At 46.4% G+C, this 23831-nt stretch overlaps 1 protein-coding gene and 1 pseudogene across 3 annotated transcripts in view; one reads left to right on the forward strand and one right to left on the reverse strand.

Moving 5' to 3' along the window:
- OPHN1 (oligophrenin 1) overlaps positions 1-23831 on the reverse strand; it is a 584093-nt gene that overhangs the window by 367060 nt on the left and 193202 nt on the right. The window lies entirely within an intron of this gene.
- Positions 7528-7646, forward strand: LOC134952173 (5S ribosomal RNA; annotated as a pseudogene).

Here is a 23831-nt window from a genome sequence, read left to right on the forward strand (position 1 = left end):
GAGTTCCTGCGCTTTTTCTATCGGAAGAAAAACCCTTTTCTGGTCTGTGTCCAGAATCATGCCCAAGAAGGGCAGACGAGTCGTATGATTCAGCTGCGACTTTGGAATATTGAGAATCCAGCCGTGTCGCTGTAACACCTTCAGTGAAAGTGATACGCTGTTCAGCAACTTCTCCCGTGATCTCGCTTTTATGAGGAGATCGTCCAAGTACGGGATAATTGTGACACCCTGCTTGCGCAGGAGCACCATCATTTCCGCCATTACCTTGGTTAAAATTCTCGAGGCCGTGGAAAGCAAAAAAAGGCAACGTCTGAAATTGGTAATGACAATCCTGTACCGCAAATCTCAGGTACGCCTGATGAGGATATATGGGAACATGCAGGTATGCATCCTTTATGTCCAGAGATACCATAAAATCCCCCCCTTCCAGGCTGGCGATGACCGCTCTGAGCGATTCCATTTTGAATTTGAACCGTTTTAAGTAAAGGTTCAGGGATTTTAAATTCAAAATGGGTCTGACCGAACCGTCCGGCTTCGGGACCACAAACAGAGTTGAGTAGTACCCCTTCCCTCTTTGAAGCAGGGGAACCTCGACCACCACTTGTTGAAGACACAGTTTGTGAATCGCATGTAACACTATCTCCCTTTCCAGGGGAGAAGTCGTAGCGCCGATTTGAAAAACCGGCGAGGAGGCACCTCTTCGAATTCCAGCTTGTATCCCTGGGAAACAATTTCTATTGCCCAGGGATCCACCTGTGAGTGAACCCAGATGTGGCTGAAAAGTCGAAGACGTGCCCCCACTGGAGCGGACTCCCTCAGGGGAGCCCCAGCGTCATGCGGTGGATTTTGCAGAGGCCGGGGAGGACTTCTGTTCCTGGGAACTAGATGTGTTGTGCAGCTTTTTCCCTCTGCCCTTACCTCTGGCAAGAAAGGACGATCCACGTACTCTTTTGCTGTTATTTGAACGAAAGGACTGCATTTGATAATGAGGCGCTTTCTTAGATTGTGAGGGAATATAAGGCAAAAAATTCGATTTACCTGCCGTAGCTGTGGAGACGAGGTCCGAGAGGCCCTCTCCAAACAATTCCTCACCCTTGTAAGGCAAAAACTCCATATGCCTCTTTGAGTCGGCATCACCTGACCACTGTCGGGTCCATAAGATTCGCCTAGCAGAAATAGACATAGCGTTTATTCTGGAAACCAGTAAACTAATGTCTCTTTGAGCATCCCTCATATATAAGACAGCATCTTTAATATGCCCTAGAGTCATTAAAATGGTATCCTTATCAAGAGTCTCAATATCCGCTGATAAGGAATCTGTCCATGCTGCTACAGCACTACAAACCCAGGCCGACGCAATTGCCGGTCTGAGTAACGTACCAGAATGTGTGTAAATGGACTTCAAGGTAACCTCCTGCTTGCGGTCAGCAGGATCCTTGAGGGTAGCCGTATCTTGGGATGGGAGCGCTATCTTTTTTGATAAGCGTGTCAAAGCCTTGTCTACCCTAGGGGAGGATTCCCACCGTATTCTGTCCTTTGGCGGGAAAGGATACGCTATAAGAATCCTTTTGGGAATCTGCAGTTTTTTGTCTGGAGTTTCCCACGCTTTTTCGCATAATTCATTCAGCTCATATGAGGAGGGAAAGGTGACCTCAGGTTTCTTTCCCTTATACATGTGTACCCTCGTGTCAGGGACAGGGGGTTCTTCTGTGATATGCAAAACATCTTTTATTGCAATAATCATATATCGAATACATTTAGCCACTTTTGGCTGTAATTTTGCATCATCGTAGTCGACACTGGAGTCTGAATCCGTGTCGGTATCTGTGTCTACTATTTGGGATAGTGGGCGCTTCTGAGACCCGGAAGGTCCCGGCGACATTAGGACAGACATGGGTTGACTCCCTGACTGTACCCTAGCTTCAGCTTTGTCTAATCTTTTGTGCAATAAATTAACATTAGCACTTAAAACATTCCACATATCCATCCAGTCAGGTGTCGGCGCTGCCGACGGAGACCTTACATTCATACACTCCCCCTCCTCCTTAGGTGAGCCTTCAACCTCAGACATGTCGACACACGCGTACCGACACACCACACTCTTTTCTGAAGACAGATTCCCCACCAGGCCCTTTGGAGAGACAGAGAGAGAGAGTATGCCAGCACACACCCCAGCGCTATATGACCCAGGAAAAAACACAGAATGTTTACCCAGTAGCGCTTTTCAAGTATGTATATGCGCCAATTATGTGCCCCCCCTCTACTTTAAAACCCTCTTTCACCGTGATATCAAGCAGGGGAGAGTCCGGGGAGCTTCCTCTCAGCGGTGCTGTGGAGAAAAATGGCGCTGGTGAGTGCTGAGGGAGAAGCCCCGCCCCCTTGGCGGCGGGCTTCTGTCCCGCTCAAAATTCTTAAAAACATGGCGGGGGCTCTTTATATACATGTACAGTGCTCAGCTGTACATGTATATATGTACATTTGCCACAGGAGAGGTTTATATTGCTGCCCAGGGCGCCCCCCCATGCGCCCTGCACCCTTACAGTGACCGATGTGTGTGAGGTGAATGGGAGGAATGGCGCACAGCTTCACTGCTGTGTTACCTCTATGAAGATCAAGTCTTTTCCTCTCATACTCACCCGGCTTCTATCTTCCGGCTCTGCGAGGAGGATGGCGGCGCGGCTCTGGGACGGACGGCGAGGGTGAGACCTGCGTACCGATCCCTCTGGAGCTAATGGTGTCTAGTAGCCTGAGAAACAGAGCCCTGAAACTCAGAGAAGTGGGTCTGTTTCTCTCTCCAAAGTCCCTCGATGCAGGGAGTCTGTTGCCAGCAGGCTCCCTGAAAATAAAAAACCTAACTAAAATACTTTCTTTACAGGAAACTCAGGAGAGCTCCCTGAAATGCACCCAGCTCCTCTGGGCACAGTATCAAACTGAGGTCTGGAGGAGGGGCATAGAGGGAGGAGCCAGTGCACACCCAGCTCCAAAGTCTTTCTTAAAGTGCCCATGTCTACTGCGGAGCCCGTCTATCCCCTTGGTCCTTACAGAGTCTCAGCACCCTCTAGGACGTTAGAGAAAACATAAAACAGCTTATCTGTCCACTAAGTAATCATACAGTCCTGAAGCCAATGCAGGTAGCAAACGTACAGGATAAAAACATAAAACAGCTTATCTGTCCACTACGGAAGTTCAGGGTGAGCAGCGAGTTCCCGTCCCAACGCGTATCGTCCTATTGCAAAGGACTTCATATATATATATATATATATATATGTATATATACAGGTTGAGTATCCCATATCCAAATATTCCGAAATACGGAATATTCCGAAATACGGACTTTTTTGAGTGAGAGTGAAATAGTGAAACCTTTGTTTTTTGATGGCTCAATGTACACAAACTTTGTTTAATACACAAAGTTATTAAAAATATTGTATTAAATGACCTTCAGGCTGTCTGTATAAGGTGTATATGAAACATAAATAAATTGTGTTAATGTACACACACTTTGTTTAATGCACAAAGTTATAAAAAGTATTGGCTAAAATTGACATCAGGCTGTGTTTATAAGTTGTATATGAAACACAAATGCATTCTGTGCTTAGACTTAGGTCCCATCGCCATGATATCTCATTATGGTATGCAATTATTCCAAAATACGGAAAAATCCAATATCCAAAATACCTCTGGTCCCAAGCATTTTGGATAAGGGATACTCAACTTGTATATATATATACACCAACGGATGGCACTCACTTGGATGAACAATAACTGGTAAGACATAATCCTTATAATATCGACGTTTCGGGTTTATTTCAACCCGTCATCAGGATACACATAACTGTTGACGGGTTGAAATAAACCCGAAACGTCGATATTATAAGGATTGTGTCTGTGCCAGTTATTGTTCGTCCAGTGAGTGCTATCCGCTGGTATACCTATCTGCTTATTTTATGATGCAGCACCGTGGCAAGAAAATATAATGGGCTTCTGTGAGTGCCGACCTCTGAAGATTGTATGTATGTATGTATGTATGTATGTATGTAAGTAAGTATGTATGTATATATATATATATATATATATATATATATATATATATAGAAATAGTATGGGTGGTATTGGCGCTACTCCTCTCCTTAAAGCTTAGTAAATGTCCTTTTTCCTCCTCTGTGGTAACAGGACTTTTTTGGAAATGCACTACCCGCGTTATAATAGGGTGGCAGCCCTTTTCTCCCGTGGTTTGCTGTTCAGGCTAACTGTTTGACATCTAAAAGACAAAAGATGAGAATAGGCGCCTCCTAGTGCATTATCTCACATAAAATTGTGACCTCCACCTTTAGTAACACCCCGGTGAATTCAAGGTGTACCTTGGATGGTGGAATTCCAACCACCTAAATGAGTCGCAAAATACCACGTATTTCAGTGTATAGTAGGGATACTTTTCATAACAATAATTCTGGTGGTGCTTCTCCCCGGTTTATATCTCACATATAAAGGATAAAAGCAAAAAGGACCAATAGTGCAATATGTTTCATAACAAATAAAAACACATTTATTTCAAAAAACTGGTCCTAAATAATAAAAGTAGTTGCCCGTACAGTGCAAGAAATAAAAGACAGCTTATCTGTTAGTAGTCGTCCATACGAGAAAACACTCAACGCGTTTCGTCCTATGCCCACGGTCTGGACTTCCTGAGGCATAGGACGAAACGCGTTGAGTGTTTTCTCGTATGGACGACTACTAACAGATAAGCTGTCTTTTATTTCTTGCACTGTATGCTGTTGTCCACATGTTCATTCATAGGTCAAAAGATCTCATACTATTAAAATTGTACATGGAACAAAGTCCATACTGTCAAAAAAGAACTAATAAGGATTACCATAGGTCACTATATAATTAGCAAACCAATACATGTATATTAACATTCAACATTATTAGAGATACATATAAAATATCTCTAAATACCTGGCTCTGGTAGCCCTGATGTATGGATGCAGCAGCGTGAGTAGTGAGGCAACTGGTATAGCCATCCAACTACAGACAACAGACCTATACAGGGAACAATTGTATTTGTGTCTATAATACCGCATTATTACTCATAAAGGCCTAACTCAAAGGAAACACAATGCAAGTACTTACATCTGACAGGAGCCACAAGCACGCACCGCTGCATGCTGCCTCCCTGTCAGAGAGCTCTATTTAAACTCCCCGGGCCAGAAGTGACATCCGTTTCCGGAAGTCACTATATTCCAGAATACAGACGCATATTAACAGCCTATTAGTTACCCCCTATACAGATAACAGTGGTCAGGGCTCCCCCAGACACAACCATAGCCAAGCACCAGGTGCGAGCACCTTGTTAACACGAGGGGCGCTGTACAGTACGCGCCCTTCAGATACTAACACTTCCGGGCATGTCAGCGCCCGGAAATGTGTCACCATGCGTTCCACCGCTGCTAGCGGGGACGAGCTTGGCGGCGCACCGCCAAGAGATATCTCTGTTACTATGGCCATCAGCAAGCTGACACTTCCGTGCGTGTCAGCACCCGGAAGAGCGTCACTATGCGTTCCACCACAAATAGTGGAGACGCGCTCAGCAGAGCAACAACAAACAATTTACCATTAGTATTAAATGTGTGAACTAATAGATCCCAATATATGGAACAACCTAATCAGTAATGTGTACTTCAAGTCTACAGGATATAATACAAAAACTATAGCTACATATTATAGTATAGAATTTAGGAACGTAAAGTATTTATTAATACTGCGTCAACCTATGGTAGGGCATCCCCCTTCTTTCTATGGACATCAGCTGACTCATCATCATTCCATAATAGATAAACTATACATATCAATTTTCAATGGGTCTGTACTATGAGATAGGCCCCCAAGAGGCCGGTGGGGCAATCACATAAGAGGTCCAGACATAACACCACGAAACATAACAACATACATGTTAAAAACACATAACTGTACATGTGAGATCCGCCAGTACAAGGTAAACCATCAATCTTTGGGTATCAGAAACACAAAGCTCCCACCCATGTTGAATATATTGTAAAAGATAAAGATAATCTAAATTCATGCGCTGGTGTTCCAATTAAGTCAACCCATCACAGGAAAATGTTTAACGGATTGGCTTCATTGAGACCCCTAGGCGCTACAGTGTCCAAAGTGTGGATCCAATAACACTCTCGTTGTCTAAGAGCTAAAGTGCGATCCCCGCCAGTAGGATTCGGAGGAATCCAGTCAATGAGTTTGCACTTAAGACTCGCCACTTGGTGCCTAGCTTCTAAAAAATGGCGGGCTACCGGCTTGTCCGTCTGACCAGTAAGTATTGCCGTAAGGATGGATGACCTGTGATTGGCCATCCGGTCACGAAATACCCGTGTGGTGAGTCCCACATAACACAAACCACACGGGCATTTCAGCATATATATGACGAAATCAAGGCGGCAGTGCAAGTGATATTTAAGTCTAATCACCTTTCCTGTATGTGGATGGTTAAATGTAGGTCCAATAATCATGGACCTAACAAGTGGTGCAACCACCGCATGAGAAGCATTGACGATTCATTGACGATACTTTCCTACTATGAAGTGGTACACAGGTTGAATTTGAAAAAAATGGTTGATGAATTGAATTTATTGGTTAGCCCTATCAGATTTAAATCCTCGTGTTCATATTCAGAGATTAACTTCCTGGATGTAACCCTTATTAACACTGGGACACGGCTCCCCTTGAAAGATCTCTTAGCCCCGAGTATGTTGAGGAACATTCAAGAGAAGGAACAGACTTGGACTAAATGTGTGGGCTCCTACAAATGTGGGCGATGCAATGTCTGCAGATACTTACACCCCAACAGGAAGTCATTTACAGATATGGAAAATAAAAAGGAATATAAGATCAAGGAAAACATGAACTGTAACACCCAATCGGTCATATACCTCCTGTAGTGCGATTGCGGCAAACAATATATTGGAAAAACGAAGAGACCTCTGAAGATGAGGATACAGGAACATGTGAGAAACATCAGGAACAAAGTGGAGAGCCATGCTGTCTCCAAACATTTTATATCTACGCACAACTCAAATCCAGAAGCCTTGACTTTCAAGGCCATTGAATTGGTGAAATTAGGAGATAGAGGAGGGGATCTCGCCAACAAATTGTCACGTCGTCAGATGTATTGGATATTCCAATTACAGACATTACAGCCGAAAGGATTCAACGACAACTACGAGATTGCTCCCTTTTTATGACACGGTACCTAAAATTTTTCCGACTCAGCCTTGTTAGTAAACGTACACTCCTCACCCACTGCTACCCCCCGCTCCCCCCCCACATCCCCACCCTCCCCCAGCCCACCTTCCCTTTCCCCTTCCCCACCACCAATCCCCCAACCCCTTCCCTTCCGTATCCCCACCAGCACTGTACTATCGCGTATGATATCACTTTGGTTCCATGAACACCCGCACACACAGTGGGTCCTCTTTTTATACTTCTGGAGTGATGACCTAGAAGGCACAACGTCACTACAGTCAAACCACGCTGGGAATGCCCAAATACGTCCGATCTTGGAAGCCAAGCAGCGTCGGGCCTGATCAGTACCAGTAGGGGGGACCACCTGGGAAGATCAGGTACTGTATAGAACGAATTTGAATAGGGGCCCGAGAATGGAACACACTCCACACACGTACGGACCCACTGAGTCACATTTCACGCACATTATTTTAGATTAAGCACACCGTATCACTGTATATACTATCCCCCATACCTATTATGGTTTAACATATTTAGATACAGCGTTTTTAAATAATAACCCCCCCGCCCCCCACCCCCTTAGAGACAATTCCACTCACGCCAAACTATTATACGTTTGTCCCACTCACACATATCAACCATAATGTATAAAATGGTCTTTTTTTGCATATGTGCACGAGCTTTCAAATTATCCACCTGTTGGTACTATATTGTCCAACACCATAATGGTGTCCGCAGTAATATTCCCATAACAATTCCATAATAATGTCCGCTTAAATAAGCCATGCGACACTAAAACATATACCTAGCATGACCTCTGTATTGTATTCCTATGATGTTTCCATAATGATGTCCGCAATCATAAACATTTATGAATATACAGTTTTTCTTTTTCTTTGTTATTTATTATTTTTTATTTTTTATTTATTTTTTATTATTATTATTATTATTTTTATTTTTCATTTATATTTTTTATTTTTATTTTTCATTGTTCAACCTAGTTTAGCTGTGCTCTCTCAAATAATGCTAAAACTAGCTGTTTACAGAACAAGGATATACTCCTGATACTCCTATTCTCTCTTTCTATGTTCAACTATCACCATGGATACTGGGATAAGTATCAGACGTACTACAGGAAAATGGCCGCCGCTACCTGGAGATCTATAGACTCAAGCACACCCAGAATGGCCTCCCCTGTGGGACCTAACTAAAGACTGGCTCCTTCCCCCTGTGAACTACATCCACTGAGAACTGGATAAATACATGAAATCGCCGCGGGCGCATGCGCAATGAGTACCGGAAGTGGGGCGGAAGTGACGCGACAGGTCCAACGCAACCGGAAGTGTGGCGGAAGTTCAGCCTATTTTACTTCAGAGCTGTTTTCTAGTGTTTCTCAGTGTGTTTTTAAGTGCATATTCACTCGTTTTTACCTGTATCAAGTCCAGATCAATATTTTAAACAGTGCTTGTGTGTATACAAATAGCCTTATATGATTACATACATAATTACATCACATGACTGGATGTGATGTCATGACCCTCCCACTGATCACCTCTGGCTATAAAAACATGTACTGTCTCATTCTGTCCATACCCCTTGAAGAAGTCTCATCAGACGAAACGCGTTGGGTGACCTGTACCTACCTCATTCTAAGATAAGGAAAAATTCTATTTTTTTAAGTGCATATATTCATTTAAGTGCTTTTAGTTCAGTTGTGTGTGTATATTGTTGTTCCCATTTTTTTATGTGTCTCTTTTATGCTAATTTAATAAATACATTTTAATATTTTAACTGGCGAACCCATTTTATTGACACCATGGTCGCTATTCATCCCTCATCCCCCCTCTTGTTCATATAATATATATATACGTGGCACCTGTAAAGAAAAAATAGGATTTTAATACCTACAGGTAAATCCTTTTCTCTTAGTCCGTAGAGGATGCTGGGGTCACATCAAGAACCATGGGGTATAGACAGGATCCGCAGGAAACATGGGCACTTTAAGATTTTCAAAGGGTGTGAACTGGCTCCTCCCTCTATGCCACTCCTCCAGACTCCAGTTATAGGAACTGTGCCCAGGGAGACGGACATTTAGAGGAAAAGGATTTATTGTTAAACTAAGGTGAGATACATACCAGCTCACACCTCAAGCATGCCGTACAACATGGCATTCAACATAACGCAAGTCAACGGCATGAACAATGTCAGCAACAGGCTGACTAAAAACGCAACAACATGTGTTGAAACGTAACCAAATACTGCAGATACAGTACGCACTGGGACGGGTGCCCAGCATCCTCTACGGACTAAGAGAAAAGGATTTACCGGTAGGTATTAAAATCCTATTTTCTCATATGTTCTAGAGGATGCAGGGGTCACATCAAGAACCATGGGGTTATACCAAAGCTCTAGAACGGGCGGGAGAGTGCAGATGACTCTGCATCACCGACTGACCAAACAGGAGGTCCTCATCAGCCAGGGTATCAAACTTGTAGAATTTCGCAAAGGTGTTTGAACCCGACCAAGTAGCCACTCGGCAAAGTTGAAAAGCCGAGACCCCCCCGGGGCAGCCGCCCAGGACGAGCCCACCTTTCTGCTAGAATGGGCCTTCACCGATTTCGGTAACAGCAATCCAGCCGTACAATGAGCCTGCTGAATCGTATGACAGATCCAGCGCGCAATAGTCTGCTTGTAAGCAGGAGCCCCAATCTTGTTGTGAGCATACAGGACAAACAGAGCCTCCGTTTTCCTAAACTGAGCCGTTCTGGTGACATAAATTTTCAAAGCTCTGACTACATCGAGAAACTTCGATTCCGGCAAGGCGTCAGTAGCCACTGGCACCACAATAGGTTGGTTCAAGTGGAACGACGAAAACACTTTCGGCAGAAATTGCTGACGAGTCCGCAACTCCGCTCTATCTTCATGGAAGATCAAATAAGGGCTCTTGTGAGACAAGGCCGCCAATTCAGACACCTGCCTTGCGGATGCCAAGGCCAACAGCATGTGAGGAATTTCAACTCTACCTTCTGTAAAGGTTCAAACCAATGAGATTGAAGGAATTGCAACACCACGTTAAGATCCCACGGTGCCACCGGGAGCACAAAGGGAGGTTGGATGTGCAATACGCCTTTCACAAAATTCTGAACTTCTGGAAGGGAGGCCAATTGTTTTTGGAAGAAGACCGATAAGGCTGAAATTTGTACTTTAATTGAGCCCAACTTTAGGCCCGCATCCATACCAGCTGGTAGAAAATGGAGAAACCGTCCTAACTAAAATTCTTCCGTAGGAGCCTTCTTGGATTCACACCAAGACATGTATTTCCTCCAAATACGGTGGTAATGTTTAGACGTTACTCCTTTCCTGGCCTGAATAAGAGTGGGGATGACTTCCTTGGGAATACCCTTTCGGGCTAGGATCTGGCGTTCAACCGCTAAGCCGTCAAACGAAGTCGCGGTCAGTCTTGGAACACGCACGGCCCCTGCTGTAACAGATCCTCCCTCAGAGGACGAGGCCAGGGATCTTCTATAAGTAATTCCTGAAGATCTGGATACCAAGCCCTCCTTGGCCAGTCTGGAACAATGAGGATCGCTTGAACCTTTGTTCTTCTTATGATCTTTATTACTTTTGGAACGAGTGGAAGCAGAGGAAACACATACACCGACTGAAACACCCACGGTGTCACTAGGGCGTCCACTGCTATTGCTTGAGGGTCTCTCGACCTGGAACAATATCTCTGAAGTTTCTTGTTGAGGCGAGACGCCATCATGTCTATTTGAGGAATTCCCCAACGACTTGTCACTTCTGCAAACACCTCTTGATGAAGACCCCACTCTCCTGGATGGAGATCATGTCTGCTGAGGAAGTCTGCTTCCCAGTTGTCCACTCCTGGAATGAAGATCGCTGACAGAGCGCTTGTATGCCTTTCCGCCCAGCGGAGAACCTTTGTGGCCTCTGCAATTGCCGCTCTGCTCTTTGTTCCACCCTGGCGGTTTATGTACGCTACTGCTGTTATGTTGTCCGACTCAATCAAGACGGGCCGATTGCGAAGAAGATGTTCCGCTTGTAGAAGGCTGTTGTAAATGGCCCTTAGCTCCAGAATGTTTATGTGTAGACAGATTTCCTAGCTTGACCATCTTCCCTGGAAGCTTTCCCTCTGTGTGACTGCTACCCAGCCTCGGAGACTCGCATCCGTGGTCACTAAGATCCAGTCCTGGATCCCGAACCTGCATCCCTCTAGCAGGTGAGAGCTGTGCAGCCACCACAGGAGTGAGATTCTGGTCTTGGAAGACAGGATTATCCTTCGGTGCATGTGCAGATGGGACCCGAACCACTTGTCCAAACGTCCCACTGAAACACTATGGCATGGAATCTGCCAAACTGAATGGCCTCGTAGGCCGCCACCATCTTCCCCAGCAACCGAGTGCATTGATAGATCGATACTTTTGCTGGTTTCAGAATTTGTTTGACCAGGTTCTAAATTTCCAGAGCCTTTTCTACTGGAAGAAAAACTCTAATTCTGTGTCCAGAATCATTCCCAAAAACGACAGCCGTCTCGTCGGAACCAACTGTGATTTTGCCAAGTTTAGGAGCCAACCATGTTGCTGCAGAATTGTCAGGGAGAGCGTAATGTTCTGCAGTAATTGGTCCTTGGATCTCGCCTTTATCAGGAGATCGTCCAACTACAGGATAATTGTGACTCCTTGCTTGCGCAGGAGAACCATCATTTCGGCCATTACTTTGGTGAAAATCCTCGGAGCCGTGGACAGACCAAACGGCAACGTCTGAAATTGGTAATGACAATCCTGAACTGCAAACCTCAGGTAAGCCTGATGTGGAGGATAAATGGGAACATGTAAATAGGCATCCTTTATGTCTACCAACACCATAAAATCCCCCTCCTCCAGACTGGAGATCACTGCCCGGAGAGATTCCATCTTGAATTTGAATTTTCTTAGATAGAAATTCAGGGATTTGAGGTTCAGGATTGGTCTGACTGAGCCGTCTGGATTCGTAACTATGAACAGGCCCGAGTAAAAGCCTTCTACCTGTTGTGACGGGGGAACCCTGACAATGACTTGATTGTGACACAATTTTTGTATTGCGGCGCATACCACCTCCCTGTCCGGAAGAGAAGCTGGTAAGGCCGATTTGAAAAATCGGTGAGGGGGAACGTCGAAACTCCAGCTTGTACCCCTGGGATACTATTTCTAAAACCCATGGGTCCAAGGCCGAATGAGCCCAGAACTGACTGAAGAGCTGGAGACGTGCCCCCACTGGTGCGGACTCTCGCAGAGGAGCCCAGCGTCATGCAGTGGATTTGGCAGAAGCCGGGGAGGACTTCTGCTCCTGGTAACCGGCCACGGCCGGTGATCGTTTACCTTTTCCCTTTCCTCTAGTAGCAAGGAAGGAAGACCCTCGGCCTTTTCTGTATTTATTGGGTCGAAAGTACTGCATCTGATAGTGGTGTGCTTTCTTTTGTGGTGCAGGCACATAAGGTAAAAATGATGACTTACCCGCGGTCGCCGTAGATACCAAATCAGCAAGGCCGTCACCAAACAATACACCACCTTTATACGGTAGAGACTCCATAGCTTTCTTAGAGTCAGCATCAGCATTCCATTGATGAATCCGCAATGCTCTCCTAGCTGAGACTGCCATGGCATTGGCCCTTGATCCCAAGAGGCCGATATCCCTCGCAGCTTCCTTTAGGTAGACTGCAGCGTCCCTGATATAACCTAGTGTCAAAAGAACGCTATCCCTATCCAGGGTATCTATCTCAGATGACAAGTTATCTGCCCATTTTTCGATAGCGCTACTCACCCACGCAGATGCAACGGCTGGTCTGAGTAGCGTACCCGTGGTGACATAAATTGATTTCAATGTATTTTCCTGTCTACGATCAGCAGGATCCTTTAGGGCTGCCGTATCAGGGGACGGAAGAGCCACCTTTTTGGACAGCCAAGACAGAGCTTTGTCCACAATGGGGGGTGACTCCTATTTTTCCCTATCCCCAGAGGGAAACAGATACGCCACTGGAATCCTTTTGGGAATCTGAAACTTTTTGTCAGGATTTTCCCAAACCTTTTTGCAAAGCGTGTTCAGTTCACGAGAGAGAGGAAACGTTACCTCAGGTTTCTTTCCTTTATACATACAGACTCTAGTATCTTGTATCAGGAACAGCAGGGTCCTCAGTGATATATAATACGTCTTTTATTGCCACAATCATGTACTGAATGCTCTTTGCCAGTTTTAGATCTAATCTGGCATCACTATAGTCGACACTTGAATCAGTGTCCGTGTCGGTATCCGTGTCTGCCAGCTGGGCAAATGAACGTTTTTGTGACCCCGAGGGGGTCTGGACTTGAAACAACACATCGTCTACGGATTTCTTCCAAGCCTGATTCTGAGACTCAGATTTATCCAATCTCTTATTCATCAGAGCCACATTAGCATTCAAAGCACTCAAAACATTCACCCAATCAGCCGTTTGTGTCCCTAAAATAGTCTCCTCCGGGTAAGAGCACTCCGCCTCAGACATGCCGACACACATGCACCCAACACACACCGACACACTGGGCCTATAGGGGACAGACCCACAGTAAAACCTGTCAGAGACACAGAGGTAGTTATTGCCAGCACACACCCCAGCGCCCAATACCGGCCTAAAACACCACAGAAAATGCCCCAGACCTGCAGCGCTTTTAAAATTTACATATAATGCACCAAAATAACTGTGCCCCCCCCTCCGTTTTGCACCCTGTTACTTGCACAGCAGTGTGAGGAAGGACCAGCGTCTTTGCAGCCTTGTGTAGAGAAAATGGCGCCGGGCTGTGTGCTGTGAGGGCTAAGCTCCGCCCCCGTAATGGCGCGATTCAGACCCGCTCTATTCCCAAAAATATTATACTGGCAGGGGTCCGGACAGTGCCCTGGCACTCCGACCGCTCTTGGCAGTCAGTTATAGATGGTAGATATGCTGCCCAGGGCCCCTCCACCCCCCCACCCCCGCGCCCTGCATCCTGTAGTGCCGCTGTGTAGTGGGAGCATGGCGCGCATCGTGCGATCGCTGTGCGGTACCTCAAAGCCGTCACTGAAGTCTCTTTTCTTCTTCTACTCACCTGTCTTCTGACTTCTGGCTCTGCAAGGGGGGTGACGGCCGGCTCTGGGAATGAGCCCCTAGGCGTACCTAGTGATCAAACCCTCAGGAGCTAATGGTGTCCTGAAGCCAAAGAAGCAGAGCCTTGAAACTCACAGACGTAGGTCTGACTTCTCTCCCCTAAGTCCCACGAAGCAGGGAGACTGTTGCCAGCAGTTCTCCCTGAAAATAACAAACCTAACATAAAGGGGTATATGCAATTGCGGTCGAATTCCCGAAAATGTCGAAAAACGGGACATTTTCGCCCCCAAAAAAAATTTGACAATGCAATTCAGTACTTTCCGTCAAAAAAACGGACTTTCCAAATTCGACTTTTTTAAATTCGACATTTGTCAAATTCGACATTTCTGCAATGGTACAAATGCGGCAATTCGCCAAAAGTATATTCAATTGAAGTTTGGAAATTCGACAACAGTGCTTTTAGACAGTAAATTTGTCATTTTCAATCCGCCACAATTTGGTGGGGGAATCTAATAAAAGTTTTTAAAAACATGTTTTTTTTGGTGTTCCTTTTATTGGTCATAGCATATCTATTTATATTAGAAGGGATTAGGTACTTGGTTTGTCTATTTTGGAGGCACAAGTATTATTTATATATTTTAAAAAATATTATTTTTTTTTTAAATGGAATGGTAAAAATCAGAAAAAAATTGCTTGGGGTCCCCCCTCCTAAGCATAACCAGCCTTGGGCTCTTCGAGCCGGTCCTGGTTCTAAAAATCCGGGGGGGGGGCGGGGAATGACAGGGGATCCCCCGTATTTTTAAAACCAGCACCGGGTTCTGCGCCTGGTGCTGGTGCAAAAAATACCGGGGACATAAAGAGTAGGGGTCCCCCGTATTTTTTACACCAGCAATCGGGCTCCACTAGCTGGACAGATAATGCCACAGCCGGGGGTCACTTTTATACAGCGCCCTGCGGCCGTGGCATTAAATATCCAACTAGTCACCCCTGGCCAGGGTACCATGGGGGAGTGGGGACCCCTTCAATCAAGTGGTGTCCCCCCCCAGCCACCCAAGGGCCAGGGGTGAAGCCCGAGGCTGTCCCCCCCATCCAAGGGCTGCGGATGGGGGGCTGATAGCCTTGAGAAAATTGAAAGAATATTGTTTTTTCCAGTAGTACTACAAGTCCCAGCAAGCCTCCCCCGCAAGCTGGTACTTGCAGAACCACAAGTGCCGGCATGCAGGAGAAAAACGGCCCGCTGGTACCTGTAGTTCTACTGGAAAAAAAATACCCAAATAAAAACAGGACACGCACACCTTGAAAGTACAACTTTATTACATACATGTCGACACACACACATACTTACCTATGTTGACACGACGTTCGGTCCACTTGTCCAATTAGAATCCACGGTGTACCTGTGAATAAAATTATACTCACCTCAATCCAGTGTCCGGATCTTTTAAAATAATCCTCGTACTTGGCAAAACAACAAAACGAACACCCGGACCAAACGGACTGAAAGGGGTCCCATGTTTACACATGGGACCCCTTTCCCCGAATGCAGAGACCCCCCCGTGACTGCTGTCACAGAAAGGTCTCTTAAACCAATCAGGAAGCGCTACTTCGTGGCACTCTCCTGATTGGCTATGCGCGTCTGAGCTGTCAGACAGCGCATCGCAAAGCCTCTCCATTATATTCAATGGTGGGAACTTTGCGGTTAGCGGTGAGGTCACCCACGGTCAGCTGCTGACCGCGGGTAACCCCACCGCTGACCGCAAAGTTCCCACCATTGAAACTAATGGAGGGAGCTGTGCGATGCGCTGTCTGCCAGCAGACGCGCATCCAGCCAATCAGGAGAGTGCCACGAAGTAGCGCTTCCTGATTGGCTTAAGAGACCTTTCTGTGACAGCAGTCACGGGTGGGTCTCTGCATTCGGGGAAAGGGGTCCCATGTGTAAACATGGGACCCCTTTCAGTCCGTTTGGTCCGGGTGTTCGTTTTGTTGTTTTGCCACGTACGAGGATTATTTTAAAAGATCCGGACACTGGATTGAGGTGAGTATAATTTTATTCACAGGTACACCGTGGATTCTACTTGGACAAGTGGACCGAATGTCGTGTCAACATAGGTAAGTATGTGTGTGTGTGTCGACATGTATGTAATAAAGTTGTACTTTCAAGGTGTGCGTGTCCTGTTTTTATTTGGGTATTTTTTTTCCAGTAGAACTACAGGTACCAGAGGGCCCGTTTTTCTCCCGCATGCTGGTACTTGTGGTTCTCCAAGTACCAGCTTGCGGGGGAGGCTTGCTGTGACTTGTAGTACTACTGGAAAAAACAATATTCTTTCAATTTTCTCAAGGCTATCAGCCCCCTATCCGCAGCCCTTGGATGGGGGGGGACAGCCTCAGGCTTCACCCCTGGCCCTTGGGTGGCTGGGGGGGGGACCCCTTGATTGAAGAGGTCCCCACTCCCCCAGGGTACCCCGGCCAGGGGTGACTAGTTGGATATTTAATGCCACGGCCGCAGGGCGCTGTATAAAAGTGACCCCCGGCTGTGGCATTATCTGTCCAGCTAGTGGAGCCCGATTGCTGGTGTAAAAAATACGGGGGACCCCTACTCTTTTTGTCCCCCGTATTTTTTGCACCAGGCGCAGAGCCCGGTGCTGGTTTTAAAAATACGGGGGATCCCCTGTAATTTTCCCCCCCGGATTTTTAGAACCAGGACCGGCTCGAAGAGCCCGAGGCTGGTTATGCTTTGGAGGGGGGACCCCACGCAATTTTTTTTCGGGTTTTTTACCGTTTTTTCCGTTTTTTTTAAAATCGGATCAAAATCCGTCAAATCGGCCGTTTTTCGACAGCGGGACTGTCGAATCCGTTTTTTATTGAATATATTGAATTCCGGCACCCACTTGCCGGAATTCGACGGTCGAATTGTGTCGAATTAAAAAAACGGCCGAAATATTGCCGCGATTCGCCGGTAATTGCATATACCCCGAAGTCTTTTCAGAGAAACTCAGTAGAGCTCCTCAGAGTGCATCCAGTCTCCCTGGGCACAACTCTAAACTGGAGTCTGGAGGAGGGGCATAGAGGGAGGAGCCAGTTCACACACCTTTAAAAGTCTTAAAGTGCCCATGTCTCCTGCGGATCCCGTCTATACCCCATGGTTCTTGATGTGACCCCAGCATCCTCTAGGACGTATGAGAAACATTAGTAAAAAATGTTTACAACTCCTTTTAGGAGTAATTGGTGGATAGTGGATCGTGATGTTATTTTGCACAGTCCGTCAGTTTCCCTACCTTTGATCCTTATAGTGGTTAAGGGTCCGTAGGTGCGTACCGTGTGCAGTCCAGGTCTGACTAGCGTGTCAGGCTCCTGCTGCCCGTGGTGATGCCGCTGCGTCCAGCTGCAGCAGTCTCCGGCTGATGGCGTCACTCTGGCGGGCGGCAGACGGTGAGGAACGGTGCAGTTTGTACTAGGTAGTAGCGCTACCACTCCACAGCCTACACACACACACACACACACACACACACCACCTCAACATACACACACACAGTACACACTGCATACACATACAGTACACACGCACACCCACATGTAGACACTACTGCTGCATATACACACACAGTACACAACACACCCACCACTGCTGAATACACACATACAGTACACACACCACCACACAGTACACCAACACACCCACCAATGCTGAATATACATATACAGTACACATACCACCACATATACACACACACACACCACTGCTGAATATACTGTATACATGCAGCACACACACCACCACATATACACACACAGTACACCAACACACCCACCACTGCTGAATATACACACACAGAACACCAGCACACCCACCACATACACACACACCACTGCTACATATACACACACAGTACACCAACACACACCACTACTGCATATACACACAGTATATCAACACACCCACCACTGCTGCATATACACACACACAGAACACCAACACATCCACCACTGTTGCATATACACACACCACCACACACACTACTGCTACATATACACACATAGTACACCAACACACCCACCACTGCTGCACATACACACACACAGTACACCAACACACCCACCACTGCTGCATATATACACACACAGTACACCAACACACCCACTACTGCTGAATATACATACACACACACACACACACACACACATCACGCCAACACACACCACTGCTGCATATACACACAGTACACACACCAATATATACAGTGGTCGAAGTGGAAATTTTTAAGTGGGGGTATGCAAAAGTCAAGAATGTGCGTGCTCCAGAAGAGGGGGCGTGGTCACCCAAAAGGGGGGCGTGGTCACCCAAAAGGGGGCGTGTCCAGTGTAGTAGAACCCCTTATACCAGGCTTTTTCAACCAGTGTGCCGTGGCACACTAGTGTGCCGCGACCAGTTGCAAGGTGTGCCGCGGAGCCAGAGCAGCTTCCTGCACCTTCAGAGTGAACTGTTGGCCCAGGCTCTTCTTAGAGGATCAGTCGTGCTCCGGCCGTGATGTATGCCTTGAAGACGCGGCGGTGTGATATCATAGGTCACAGCTGCCGCATCTCACCAGCCAGCCAGCCCACCCGCCTGCATACACATCTTCCAGTTCCTGCCTGCATACACAGCATTCCTTAACCACCCACTTCCCCACCTGCCCGACCACCTGCTGCTCAGTATTCACATCACTCCACTATGAACAACCCCCACCACTGAGGGACAGGGAGGAGGACAGCTGACTGGTAGGGGGCTAATATTTGTTGTTATTATTTTTTTTCCCTGTGGGGAACAGTATGATTCATGTGGGGAGAATAAGGATTTATGAATTTATGGGGGAACAATGTGAATAATTTATGTGGGGAGCAACAGGATTTATGTGGGGAGCAATGTGATTGTTTTTTTCTGTGTAGGCCAATATATGTATGGAATTTTTTTTACTATGAGGGCCAATGTGTGTTTTTTGTTTTTTTCTGTGGGGAACTGATGGTGTGCCTTGGCAATTTTAAAATATTGTTCGGTGTGCCGCGAGTGAAAAAAAGGTTGAAAATCACTGCCTTATACTATCTAGTACTGGGGCCCCTTTCACCTTATAGCAAATGGTACGAGCCGAAATTCACATTGTAGCACACTGAATGAGCCGAAATTCGCATTGTAGCACACTGAATGAGCCAAAATTCACATAGTAGCACACTGAATAAGCCGAAATTCACATTATAGCACACTGAATGAGCCGAAATTACACATTATAGCACACTGAATGAGCTGAAATTGGGACAGCAGGGAGAGAGAGTGACGACAGGGAGAGAGAGAGTGACGACAGGGAGAGTGACGACAGGGAGAGAGAGAGTGACGACAGGGAGTGAGAGAGTGACGACAGCGAGAGAGAGTGATGACAGGGAGTGATGACAGGGAGAGAGTGATGACGGAGAGAGAGCGACAGTGACGACAGGAAGAGAGAGTGACTGACGACAGGGAGAGAGAGAGTGACGATAGGGAGAGAGAGAGTGACGACAGCGAGAGAGGGATGACAGAGAGAGAGTGACAGTGACGACAGGAAGAGAGAGTGACTGACGACAGGGAGAGTGACTGACGACAGGGAGAGAGAGAGAGTGACGAGAGGGAGAGAGAGAGTGACGACAGGGAGAGAGAGAGTGACGACAGGGAGAGAGAGAGTGACGACAGGGAGAGAGAGTGTGACGACAGGGAGAGAGAGTGACAACAGGGAGAGAGAGTGACGACAGTGACAGCAGGGAGAGAGAGAGTGACGACAATGACAGCTGGGAGAGAGAGAGAGTGACAGTAGGGACAGGGACGGTAAGGACAGGGAGAGAGGTGACAGCAGGGGAACATTACCTAGCTAATATAAGCTAGTAAGGCGCTCTACACAGCCGCCGGCAACCGCGCAGGGACGGGGAGCAACATGTGCAGCAGGATGGCCACTTCCCTCACCTCCTGCTGCACTTTCAGTTTCTCATTTCCGGGTCAGTGGAAGTGGCGGTATACCAAACCGCCGTATACCGCCCCACTTCGACCACTGTAATATATACGCAACTCACCGACCATTGGGCATTTTAACGCACAATTCTGTAGGCGGTGGGTTGCGATCCTTAACAAGTGCTCGATGGATCTGATATTATTAGTGGTGGATGAATCCACCAGGGAGCTTAACCTTGTTACAGAACAGCTGCAGGTATTTGAACAACAACACAAACAGACACTAGCTTTGGACGCACAGAACGACTGGGTAAATAAGCTGAGCACCCAGCTTGAACAATATCGGCAGAACCTTATCCGTTTTAAAAAAGATAAACTCAATAAAGTTCAGAAGGACTATGCACAGCGACAAATATACCCATGGTTGGGCAGTACCACTTCAAATCAAGAACAACATTTCCGTAAGCGGAGAAATCAACCAAGACGGTACAGAGAGCCACCACAGGGTACCAGCACGTCAGCTAGTGATTCGGAGGCAGCATCATCATCAAATATGTCACGAGAAGCTCACACCCCTTTAGAACAGGCCCCAGGAGGGGTACAGACTCGGTCCAACCGGACCCCCACAACCAGGCAGGGAAGAGGACGAGGACGCAGCGCTCGCAACAAAACCAAAGGATCCTACAGTCCAAATCCACTGCGAGCCTGAGGGAACTTATATTTAACTTGTCTTCCACTCCTCTTACCGACCAGGAATACAAATTGTTAGCAAAAGGACTGTCATTTGTCCCCACTGGCGACCCGGACCCACTTGGTTGGAAAGTTGAGATGCACCGTTTGGGCAGGACTCTGAGGCGAAAAGAGTACTATAACAACAGACCTCAGAATGACTCTAGTCAATCTACTCCCTATAAGTTACAAAGTATCACTCCTGGTTCAAACTTTGATCCCCCTAGCTTAAATCCCTCAATTAGAACGTCCCTACGGATGTTGGAAAGAGAGGGTAACAACATGTCTTATGATGGTCCCTGCAGTAACATATCTAGAGAGGAGAGATCTGTTCTTAAGGGGCTATCAGCTAGAAAGGACATAGGTAGTACGTAAAGCTGACAAGGGGGGGTCCATAGTCGTTCAGGACTTAGCAGCCTATGTACATGAGTGTGATCATCAGCTTAACGACACATCTACCTATAAAACGTTGGCAAGGGATCCAACCCGTGAATTTAAAACAGAGTTGGATCAATACGTACTGGGTATTTGTGAACAGGGTTTGATTTCCACTGAAGTTAGGCTAGCTTTATGTGTCAAATTTCCTAAAGTGCCTCTCTTTTATACTGTGCCTAAGGTACTCAAGTCATTGGTTGATCCTCCTGGCCGACCTATAGTGTCGGCCAGGGGATCTCTATATCATCCAGTATCAGTTTTCTTGGATGCTTTTTTAAATCCATGTGTCCAAGCAATCCCGTCTTATCTTAAAGACACTTCATCCCTTCTAATACAAATGCAGGATTTGGGGGACCTGCCTGAGAACATGTTGCTTTGCAGTGCTGATGTTACTAGCCTCTACACCTGCATCCCGCATGATGCAGGTGTGGAGGCAGTACGTCTATTACTGCTTGACAATGACTTGTACCTGGGCCCAGAATTAGGAGTATTTTTGAAGCAGTTATACCTGGTCCTTAGTTGCAATTTCTTTGTATTCAGTGGTGCATTCTACCTACAGGAGGCGGGCTGTGCGATGGGGTCAGCAGTGGCCCCATCGTACGCCAATGCCTTCATGCACCAAGTTGAAAAACAGATGTTCTACCTGAATCCATCAGTTATGTCACAGGTAGTTTATTATAAACGCTACATAGATGATTTATTGGTATTTTGGCGGGGTCCCTAGGAGGAATTGGTCCATTTATGGGATAACCATAACCAAACTCCCCATGTCGTTAAGTTTACTACCACTGTGGATGAAGTTACAATCAATTATCTTGATGTTTCTATCACCCGCAGAGGGAAAGGTGTTTCTACATCTATTTACATCAAACCTACCGATCGGAATATGCTACTTAGTCATCAAAGTTTTCATCCTTTGGCCCCTTAAGAGGGGAATGCCTTACTCGCAATTTTTGCGAGTCAGGCGTATCACCTCAGACCCGACTGAAACAATTGTTGCATTGGATAACATGCTGTGCAAATTTGCGCAGCGTGGTTATCCTGTGAGAGAACTGCAGGCATCTAAGGCCAGGGTTTTAAACATATCACGCAAACAAATCCTAACACCAGCTAAGAGAGTTAGTGACTCTGGAGATAAGAGGTTGACTTGGGTCAATAGATACTCTACAGCTAGTAAACGAGTGTTCAAAAAGGCCAAACAAATGTGGCCTTTGATTCAGACTGACCAGGCAGTTTCATCGTTAGCAGAAACTCGTATTATGCCCTGCCACACACGTGGCAAAAACCTGGGCAATTTTGTCATGAAACTTGACCTTTCTAATCTCACCAAGATTGGTGAGTCTCATTTTCTGCGACAAAAACAGGGATGTTTTAGATGCCTGGGGTGTGCCACCTGTAATACCCTTATTACAGGGTCTTCCTTTAATCACCCCCACACGGGCTGTAAAATTAAAATTTGTCACAGACTTACATGTACCACTACACACGTTGTGTACCTCCTGACTTGCCCCTGTGGTCTTGCCTATGTGGGCAAGACCATTCTACAGTTTAGGGAAAGGATGGCCCTTCATCGTAGTGCCATTAAAAAGGCCTACGAGAAGGGTCACAGTGATCAACCATTTGCCCGACACTGTCTGGGGGCCAAACATGGAGTGGCCTGCATTAGGGCTATCCTTATAGACCACGTACCTGACTCCCTTAGGGATGGTAATAGGGATAGAGTGTTATTGCAAAAGGAAACTAGGTGGATTTTTACCCTGGGAACCATTTCCCCTAGGGGGTTAAATGAGAACTTGGGGCTACAGTGTTTTCTATAGAAGCAGTCTAGTTTGTACGGTTAATACATTGTTATTTGCGATAAGTAAGACCTCACATTTAAAGGTTAAAGGGAATGAGCACCGTACCATTAAGGGGCGGTGCTTGCATATTAGTTGCCGGAGATACTGTGTACTGTAGAAATGGCACTCTATATTTTGTATGTTTTTATATCATACCATATAGTAAATTTACTGTTGCACTGTATTTTATATTTATGTTATTAAGTTTTTGTTATGTCTCTACAGCCGGCCCCACGGACGCACTCGCAGTGCGTACTTGTTGCCATGGATCTCGCCTGCGACGCGGTGCGCCGTAATGACATCACCGAGAGACGCAACAGCGGACCGGGAGAGTGGACTCGCGGGCGCGCCGTGGAGCAGGCGAGTAGGATTAGGGCTTGTTGTGATTTGATTCTGCTAGGTATTTCTGTATGTTAGTTTTGCACTACTGTTTGTTTGGCCCTGAGGACGGAGGCTCTACTCCGAAACATGTCGGGCTATTTGTTAATAAACACCATGCTTGTTTAAATAC

The sequence above is a fragment of the Pseudophryne corroboree genome, chromosome 8 (assembly GCF_028390025.1).
Source record: "Pseudophryne corroboree isolate aPseCor3 chromosome 8, aPseCor3.hap2, whole genome shotgun sequence".
Taxonomy (NCBI): domain Eukaryota; kingdom Metazoa; phylum Chordata; class Amphibia; order Anura; family Myobatrachidae; genus Pseudophryne; species Pseudophryne corroboree.